Source organism: Petaurus breviceps, unplaced genomic scaffold, assembly GCF_028583685.1.
Source record: "Petaurus breviceps papuanus isolate PSGF00001 unplaced genomic scaffold, PetGlider_PUasm1.0 38, whole genome shotgun sequence".
NCBI classification, from domain to species: Eukaryota; Metazoa; Chordata; class Mammalia; order Diprotodontia; family Petauridae; genus Petaurus; species Petaurus breviceps.
In genome coordinates, this window is record NW_027186304.1 from 1,265,376 (window position 1) to 1,275,939 (window position 10,564).

At 38.5% G+C, this 10,564-nt stretch overlaps 1 long non-coding RNA gene and 1 pseudogene across 1 annotated transcript; one reads left to right on the plus strand and one right to left on the minus strand.

Moving 5' to 3' along the window:
• Positions 1-6,573: 6,573 nt before the first annotated feature.
• Positions 6,574-8,244, minus strand: LOC138170311 (alpha-enolase pseudogene; annotated as a pseudogene).
• Positions 6,586-8,328, plus strand: LOC138170312 (uncharacterized). The gene is made up of 2 exons (XR_011170568.1): positions 6,586-6,690; positions 7,947-8,328. It is a non-coding gene; the product is annotated as an uncharacterized lncRNA (long non-coding RNA).
• The last annotated feature ends 2,236 nt before the right edge of the window (positions 8,329-10,564 follow it).

The window sequence follows — 10,564 nt, forward strand, 5'->3', positions numbered from 1 at the left end:
GTGCGTGGGGAGAGGAGGACCTTTGCCTGAGGTAGCCTGTTCTTTTTTAAAGGCTTGAGAATGTGGGTGCTTTCTACTTTATCTACCTGTGCCAATGTCATAACTACTCTGATGGCTTTCACTTTCTGGTTTTGGGACTCAGTCTTTTGGTATCTTAATAAATTTTCTAGTTTATTTCCCCATATGGCAAACATGACATATTTTGTGATGGCTAATTATATCAGCATATTTGTAATCTCTATAGGCATTGTGAATATGGCATTGCTGATACAGCCACCCCTAAGCAATTGGGGTTAAGTAACTTGCTCAACTTAGCACCTACCCAGGTCTTTCTGGGTAGGTGCTAAGTGTTTGAGCCTGGATTTGATCCCCCATGTCATCCTGACACTGGGGCCGGTGCTTTTACTCGCTGTGCTACCTGACTGCCCCAAGCTTATTCTTTTCTTGGAAGCTTCTGGTGCAGGAGTTCTGACTTCACCGTCTTCCTCCTATTCCATCCCCTGATCCTTTTTGGCCCCAAAAAAGAAATCCGAAGTTGAACTGCTGTGCTTGCCTTGCTTCCTTTGTTTGTTCATGTTGCCACTCAGTTACTTGACTTTTGAGCTTTTTTCCACAGTAGAACTCTGCTACCAGAGGGGTGAGGTTTGTCCCAAATCTCTGGGGTTTTCGCAGCTGCTGAAGCTATTAGTTGCGTGTCCTCTCTGAAGCCTCCACATGGTAAACTGGTCACGCAACCCAGGACCTCCACCCTAGGCAGTGATCAAGATCCAAGCAGGTTAAAGAAAGAGTGATTGCCCCTCAGACTGGTCACTTGGTCCCCCTACAATCTGCAGGCCAGGAGCTCTAATGCAGCCATATGGTGGAGGCTGTATGGCTGCAGCTCCTCAGCCACTTCTCCCTCCTGGAGGTAATGGCCTGACTGCACTCCCAAACTCCCAGTTCACAAAGCCCACATTGCAATTGTCTCTCACTTTGTCCTTAGCATCTATAGGTTGATAATTCTGGAAACTGCCAATGCTGCTGGTGATCCGAAGTTCCTCTAGCTGGTGGCTGGTTGTGGCTGCCCTGAGGCTAAAACCTCTGCCTTGCATGGGGTTGGGCTAGGCTCCCAACATGCTGTGCTGCACACTTCCTGCTGGCCTCCCAGGCTATCCTTAGTGGGAGGTTAGCTTCTCTGTGTAATTTTGTGGGTTGTGTAGCTCCAAAGTTTATTTATAGTTACCTTTTATATGAATTGGAGGAGGTGGGAGCTGGAGTTGTGTGGAAGTCCTGTTTCAATTCCACCATCTTGACTCTGCCCCCGAAAAAGAGACTTTGATTCCTGCCAGGAATTTTGGTTCAGAGGCCACTCTGTCTCGTTGGAAAAAGGGGTACTTGGGCTAGAATTGTGTCTAATTTCTCCCTTGAATATTGTTAATTTAGGGGATGTGATCAAGCTCAAGCTTTCTTCTGATCACTGTTTTTTTGTTATTGCTGGGAAGGAGGACTTCAAGCTTTATATCAAGACTTGAACCATTCCCCATAGAATACCTGTTCCACAGTGAATACACATAGCAAACAATAAAGAAAACCATTTATCCAAATTAGTAGTGAAATTAAAATCAGAGAAGGTATACATAAGAGAACATATACTACGCAATAAAGAGTAAAGGAGCTTTTCCATTGGGAGTGAGATAACTGCTCAATCAAGACAGAATTCTAGATCTTATCCAAATGGAAACTTTCTGAAGTCTCTACTATAGCAAGTTGGGAATAGGGTCATGATGAAACCTGATAGCTCTGTTATATTTTCCCAGTCTTTTCATTCAGCAACCTGAAGTGGATTTAGCTTCTATCTTCCCTCTTGAAGCTAGTAGTGCCCAAAGCAGATCAATGCTTGAACAGTCCCAAAGAAGTCTGAAGAAGGCTGGAACCAACTCTGCACCATCTCTTAATTAGGGAAGAACATTCGTCTCCAACACTGAAGAAATTGTCCCATATTGGGCTTTCAGACAGGGTTTACATAATCCAGAATATCCCAGAACCTTAAAATCTCTTAATTGGATATGATCCCAAGTACCATCTAGTCTACTAAACACAATCCATACTTGGTTTAAGATTCCTTCTATTATACCCTGAATAAATTATTTTCTAGTCTTTTGTATAACTTTAATAAAGGGAAACCCACTAGTTTTTGAGGCAGCCCATTATGAATGTCAGGGAATCTCCATCATCAACCATTGCCTTTGCATCAAGCTGTAATCTGTCTCTCTTAAACCTGTATCCTCAGTTACTATTTATGCCCTCAAAAGTCATGAAGAAAATAATAATAGATATAATATAACAATATAATAAAATAATAATTGAAATTCAAATAATTGAAGTCAGTCACCATATCTCCCCTGAGTCTTTTCCTCTTCACGTTAAAATTGTCTCTTCATTTAGTTTACCATCATGTGATATACCTTTGCCCTATTACAAATTTTGCTAATTCCAGTTTGCCAATATTTGTCCTAAAATATGGAAATCTAAACTCAGAGTCCCACTGCTCAATTGTGGTCTGACCAGGGCAAAGTACAGCAAAACTACCATGACTTCTAAGGCAGTCCTGGAGAGGATTTGTTTTGCAAAAACCAGGGTTTTTATAAGACTTGGTCACACCTCTCCCTTGTGAACTTGTGAAGTTAATTCTTTGAGGCTATGTAGGACTTTTTATCTACTCCTATTACAATCCATCTCAATAAATTTGATCCAAATATAAACTCTCCTGCTATTTTTGTATTGTTATTAGTCAGATAGTATAATAGTTACCATCCTCATGTAATGTATTCTGGAAATATGATTTAATATGGAAATAAGTAGTTGTTTACTGAGTAGTCATTTCCTATATGATTTGTCAAATGGGAATTTCTAAAGAGAGGGCATAATTCCTAACTTTTCTATGGAAGCCATAAATTTGATTGACAAAAATGCCTTCAATATAATAGTGATTCTTTTTCAGTCAAGGACATAAGGATACCTTCTGTCACTAAAACTGTGATTGTGGGACAGAACTAAATAGGTCCTAATATCAAATGAGACATTCATTACCTCTGTCTTTGACATAAATTTTTCCATCTATTTTCCTTCAATATTCATTCATCTGTATAGGCACAAAATTGCCTTGAATGTAAATAGGTTTTGCAATATCTTTCAGGTCAGAGTTTGGGTACAATTACCTTCACTAATTTGTAGTGATCTGATAGGGCAGATCTGAAGTTATTCAGTGTGTGAGCTATGAAAAATTACTTCCTTAAATATGTTTTTGTCTCCATGACTTTGCATAGACCACCGGCTCTGCCTAAAATGAACTTCTTTTCCCACTTCTGCCTTTTCAAAGCTCGTTTCCTTCTTAATTATATTCAGTTTCCACTTTCCATATGAAACATTCCATCTACTTGTACTTCCTGCTTCCTAAATTACTTTCTGTTTATTTTCTGTGAAAATTTGCATCTATTAAATGTGCCTCTGTTTAAAGAATGTAAGTTCATTGAGGGGAAGGACATTTTTCATTTTTTCCTTTGAGTTTCTAATATCTAACAGAGTGGATGACACATTATACAGGCTCAATAAATTCTCATTGGTTAAAGCAAATTATTAGTGTAAACTTGATTATGAAGGAGGGAGGAAGGGAGGAACTTAGTTTATAGCTTCCATTCACAAGCAAACCATTGAGTCAATTATTTATCCCTGGGTATTCAGTGATGCCTGTGGGGAAGCAGTTCTATCTACCAATATTTTCATGGTTTACTTTGATGTAACTGTACATTTAGAAGGGACAGAACTGTATTTCTTAATAATATTTTATAACAGAGACCTTTCTCTAATTTAGGATTGTCATACCCCAATTAGTCTGGATTAGTTTGAGACTTTATTACTTTTTGTAAGTTACTATTTCCCTCTTTCAGTTCACTCCATGATATTTGAGGTTAGAGATGTTTACTTCTGTGTCTCAATGCATTTTCTTTTTAAAGAAAACTATTTATGTCTGCTGACTGCCAAAGACAGAAATGATCAGTGATATCTAGAAATGGTGTTCATATTTTCAGAGGAAAGGTGTTTTTCAAAGTTTGAAGTTCTATTGCCCACAGAAAACAATTCTTCTCTTTATTTTATATCATTTGAACTATGTGCAGAAATATACACTATAGTCACTTTTTACCCTTTACAGAAAATCAAACTTATTTGAACTCAAGAAATTAGTAACCAGGTATCTGCTCTCTGGAGAGGCAACATGTCATGCTTGATACAGACTGACATTAGAAACAAAGATTAGGTTCAAATTCTGGCAGTGTACCTCTGGGGATACTGCTTAATCTCTCAGTTTTCCAACTCACTAAGTATCCAAATTATAAAACAGTTTGGTGGAGAGAATATTGTCACCAGAAGTTCCCTACTCCAATAAAAATATAGGTCCAGAAAGTCCACTCAAAAAGAATAATTTTATTAACAATAGAATACAACCCAGACTTAGTTAGCATCCTGAGCTGCTACCTTGATGAGGAACTAGAGAATACCATGAATTTTGAACTTCAGTAATGAAGTTTTGAGACTCTCACTGCCTTACTCCCCCTTCCCCCAAAGGCATTGAAGTCAAGCCAAAATCATTTATAACTGGCAACATTTTTCATAAGTACTGAATTGTTTTATTATTATTATTATTCATTTACATAGTCTAAATTATACGTCTCTTCATTTGGAATAGGGATTTGCCTTTACATTTTCAATGCACTATTTTTTTTGTTTTTTGTTTTTTTGGAGGGGGGAGGGCAGGGCAGTTGGGGTTCAGTGACTTGCCCAAGGTCACATGGCTAGTAAGTGTTAAGTGTTTGAGGCTAGATTTGAACTCAGGTCCTCCTGACTCTAGGGTCAGTTCTCTATTCACTGCGTCACCCAGCTGCCTCTTCACTGTTTTAACTAAAGTTCAAATTTTAACTTGGGGGTTTATTATCTATCTTAATATTTCTTTTAATTACAAAAAGCAAATTCCCTAACTCTTATAGAAGTCCTTAAATTTAATATTAATTTTTCTTAACATTAAAAATGTCTTTCATTCCAGAAGAGAAGAATGGATTGTTAACTATAATAGATGTGTTAATATTTTGAGGTGTTAGTGCAATATTATTTACATCATTAACACTTACATTGAACTAATTTTCAAGGGTTTACCATTGAAATAAATTGGAAAGGAATTAGTGGGACACTTTTAGAGTTTAGGTGTTAGAAAGATTGAGTATAAGGGCAACAATTTTTATCTAATGGGATACAAAGACAGTTTCTTTGTGTTTACATGCACATGGTAAATATGTGTTATTAGAAAAAAAATCAATGTTTGGGAAATAATTATATTAGAAGGAAAAAAAACCAGAAGCAGGATAAGTAAGCATCATGCTAGATTCTGATCTCTTTAGAAATTTTCTTTTCCCGTTAGAATGTAAACTTCATGAGGGAAGGTATACTCTTTCTTTTTGCTTGTATTTTTATACTGAAGGTTAGTACAGTATTTTCTACATAATAAGCAGGTGATAATCAACTTGAAATATCAAGAAAGTATACTGGTCTAGAGGGTTATTGACATCCTTAACTCATTATGGCAAGGTTGTTAGTTTGGTTCATCATTTGCTAAGCTTAGTTTTACTCAGGCTTCAACAAAGTTGAATTAAGTACTAGTAAAAATCCCAGAATGGAAATCAGAATCGTATTCCCCACGAAATTCCTGGAGGAATCTCACAAGCAAATTGTTGGGTCACTAGATCTAACAATGTCCAAGCATTTTGTGAGAATCTCAAACTTGGGATGCCTTTTAATTTGAATGACTGAAGAAATACCTTTCTACTTTTCTTCCTCAGTCTGTCTTGCTATAGGAAACCTGGGAGTTATCTCCCTACCTCCAGATTATGTGCATGATTGATGCAGACCACTTTGAATAACTTACTTCCATTATTCAAGAGAAAGCATCAAACTCTTCATGTTCTGATTTTTGCTCCCACAATTTTGGAAACGAGATTATTTGCAATATAATCTAATACAATACAATAAAAGCTTATTAAGTACTCACTATATGCCAGGCCTTGTGCTAAGCAGTCCTTGCCATCTAGGAGCTTACAATCTAATAGGAGAAGACAACACCAAAAAAGGAAACTAAAAAGCAAGGAGGGAAGATGATAATTACTATGAGTGAATAATAATGATGGTGTCTAATCCAAGGGGTTCATTTGGTAAGCAAATAAGAAAGATATTAAATAATTGAAAAAATCTAACAACTTAAAGTTGTGGAAATTCTAATCAAGGTCTTTCCAGATGACAGTGCCAATACTGTCTACTATGTACTATTGTCAGGACTAATTATCCTATAGTGAGGTTGTTGACATTTCACATGGCTTCAAATTATGAAAATAGTTTGAAATAGGACAGAGATAGTTTCATCTTTTGAAGAAATTTTCCGTAGTGCGTAAAGTTAAACATTGTTTGTTATTCATTTACATAGTCTAAATTGTAAGTCCCTTCTCATTTGGAATAGGGATTTACCTTTACATTTTTTTGGGGGGGGCATTACTGAATACTTTTATTCTGCATATAGAAGCCACTAAGGATCTGGCCTGGGGGCCCATCAGGGCTGCATCACAAGTGTATGGCTTCACACATCAACACCAGGGCTGGTGGTGAGAACAGGTCACTCTATTCCAGTCACAGGATGACAAGGGTCTGCTGACAGAGAGCCAGATGATCAGGAAGTCTCTGGTTTAAAACAGTTCTAACAAAGCAGTGAGAACATCACAGAAGGGTGGAGGGGAGAGGGAAGTTAAGCAGCAGAGGCCCCTGCCCCCAAAACAAAACTCATCTAGTACTGGTGCTGCCCATTCTTAGGACAGGAGCAGACTTCTACAGAGGTGCTTGGTGCCTGTGAGCTCTTAGGCCTCCTGGCCACAGAGCTTACTTGGCCTGAGGGTTTCTGAAGTTCTGTCCAACATATTTAGCCTTGCTTCCCAGCTCTTCCTCAATTCTGAGAAGCTGGTTATACTTGGCCAGACGCTCAGATCGGCAGGGGGCACCAGTCTTGATCTGCCCAGTGCAGAGACCCACCACCAGGTCTGTAATGAAGGTATCTTCAGTCTCCCCAGAATGATGGGAAACCATTACTCCTCACCCATTGGACTGGGCCAGCTTGCACCGCTGGAGAGATTCAGTCACAGAGCCAATCTGGTTCACTTTGAGTAGGAGGCAGTTGCAGGCTTTCTCATTCACAGCCTTTTCAATGCACTTGGGATTGGTCACTGTGAGGTCATCCCCTACCACCTGGATGCCTGCAGAAGTTCTTCCAAGCTTCCCAATCATCCTGGTCAAAAGGATCTTCAATAGACACCACTGGATAGACCTTGACAAAGCTCTTGTAGAGGTCTCCAAGCTCAGAAGGGGAGATGTATCTGCTGGGATCATCATCAGGAGACTGGAAGTCCAAGTCATATTACCCAGATAGGAAGAATTCTGAGGCAGCAACATCCATGCCAATTATGACCTTATCAGTATAGCCAGCCTTACTAACAGCATTCTTCAGCAGGTCCAGAGCTTCTTTATTCTCCAGGATGTTCGGAGCAAAGCCGCCCTCATGCCCCACGTTGGTGGCGTCCTGTCCATATTTCTGCTTAATCACACTCTTCAGGTTGTGGTAGACATCAGCTCCAATGCACATGGCCTCCTTAAAGTTTGCTGCTCCATCAGGGGGGATCATGAACTCCTTCATAGCCAGCTTGTTACCAGCATGGGAGCCACCATTGATCACGTTGAAGGCTGGAACTGGCAGGATGACTTCATTATTGCCTGCAAGGTCAGCAACGTGGCGGTACAGGGAGACACCTTTCTCAGCAGCTGCAGCCTTACAGACAGCCAGAGACACTCCCAATATGGCATTTGCACCAAATTTAGATCAGTGCCATCCATCTCTATCATTAATTGGTCAATCTTCTCCTGCTCCACAACATTCAGTTTCTTGATAATCAGGGTTGGGGAAGTAGTTTTATTGATGTGCTTAACTGCTTTTGAGACACCTTTCCCCATGTAGCGGGTCTTATCATTGTCTCAGAGCTCCAAGGCTTCATGGATACCAGTAGAAGCACCACTGGGCATAGCAGCTCGGAACTGACCTTTTTCAGTGTAGAGATCAACTTCAGCAGTGGGGTTTCCACGAGAGTCAAAGATCTCTCTTGCCTGGATCTTGTAAATAGACATGTTGAATTTCTGGTTGGGGGTTCCTCCACTGGGCTCAGAGAACAGAGACCGAGGGACCAAGCTACACCAAGAGGGAGCATTAAATGTTACCTTTACATTTTCAATGTATTTTTTTTTGCAGAGGGGAGGGCAGGGCAGTTGGGGTTCAGTGACTTGCCCAAGGTCACATGGCTAGTAAGTGTTAAGTGTTTGAGGCCAGATTTGAACTCAGGTTCTCCTGACTCCAGGGTCCGTGGTCTATTCACTGTGCCAGCTAGCCGCCCCTTCACTGTACTTTCACAGAACTCTAATCAACATTTGCAGTTGAGATATTTATCTAAAGGATGCTGAAGATAAACAACAGAACTTTCATTTAGAAATACCACATGAGATCATGAATCTAGAACAGTGAGGAAACAAAGACGTCAACAATCTTCTCATTTCAAAGATGAAGAAAGCAGAAGCTCAAAAAGGTTAAGCCATTCGCTCAAGGTTAGAAACTGTATAAATAGTAAAACCACAACTCCAAAGTCAACTTTCTGTTAGTTACCTTTTCACTGCCATAATTACAGACATATGTTTGTGTGTATATGTATATGTGTACATAATACATGCACATGCATACATGTAATACAGCACACATATACATAAAAACACACATACACATTCACATATGCTCTTTTTCTGTTTAGTCCACTCTGTATCAGTTCACATTAATCTTCTCATCTTTCTCTGAATTCCTTATAACCTTCACTTATTAGTATATAACAACCTACCATTGCATCCATCACAGTTTGTTAGGTCTAGCCCCAAAAGGTGAGCACTCATTTTGTTTTCACTTCTTTGTTACCACAAAAAGTTCTGTTGTGACCGTCTTGGTATGCACTGGATTTTTGTTTTTAGTCAGACTGTCATTTCAAAATCCAAACAGCAAAGGAAAAGAACTAGTCTGTGTGACCCTCATACAAAGTCTTACTCTAACCAGAAATTCTACCCTCTAGTCCTATTCTTAAAATAACTTCCTCTCTCCCCAAGCTGTGAGGGAATTAAACTTCTAGAGACTTCAGCAGTTTACCCCCCCTTGCAATACAGCAAGCCCAAGTCTTGCCAGAAGGGCTGTTATAAACACATTAAATTGTCTTGGTACAAAAACAATATATGGATAGACATACTGAAACCAGTAGCTATGTCCAGATGCATCATGAAAATGTGTTCATATTTACCTCAGATTTACCTCTATGTTTAAATCATTTAAGAAAATAAATATATATTTATTGGCATTTAAATTTTATTTTATCTTTGGAAATTTTTTTTCTAAAATCTCATGAAGTAAAAGCCTACAGAGTTTTAAGGGTTTTGAGGCTATTTTGGCTATTTTCCTAGTGTACAGTAAGAAACACAGAATACAGAATCCCCTAGGGATATTTTAAATAGTGTTCACTTTAGTAACTTAACAGTGAAGATCACATGTATAAAAACCAGTATTACTTTTTTGCTGATCTGACAGAGAACAACTTCAACAGTCTGGAGATATGGTTTTAAACCCACCACTAACCAATTGCTTTACCCTGAATAAGTCACTTAAATTATTTAATCAGTTGTCAATTAGGAATAATAGTGCAGATAGGTCACAATTAGTGCAAGTAACAGATCCCCCTTAAGTGGTCACATTATTTGAATTCACATTGCATATTTTCATTGTGCTGGAATAAATTACCATATTTTATATCATTATAACTTAAAATAGTGCAAATTTGAATATGCACAATTGTTTCAGGAGCATCATTATTAGCACTAATTGGGAGCTGGCAGTACCCTGTGAGGAGAAAATGAGAATGTTGATGAGAAAGTTCTCAAGAAAGTTGGAAAGTACTAGGCAAATGGAAGATTGTATCATTTGAAGCTTTTCCCCTTGCACAGAAAATCAGGTAGTTTGGCTTATCAAGACTTAATACTGTACTATCATTATAGGATACTGCTTTCTTTTCCTTGAATGGTATGTCCTTTTCCAGTGATGTGAGTGTCTTTTGATGCTTAAGGTATTAATGCTTATTTTCATTATTAATTATTTTAAATTCAAATTGTTCCTTCTCATCAAGGTTTATTATTGTAATGAGTACTATAAGTCTGTGGACATGGATGGACATCCAGCAAAGGAGACTGAGAAGGAATGGTCAAACAGGAAAAAAGATAACACAAAGTTCTGAGTCTTGAACATCCAAAGAAGAATAGGCATACATATGACATTGGTAACAAATACTGCAGAGGTCACACACATATGCATAATTAAGAGTATATTCTAGTGTTTCCATAAAAAAATAAAACTAATGACAATAACCAG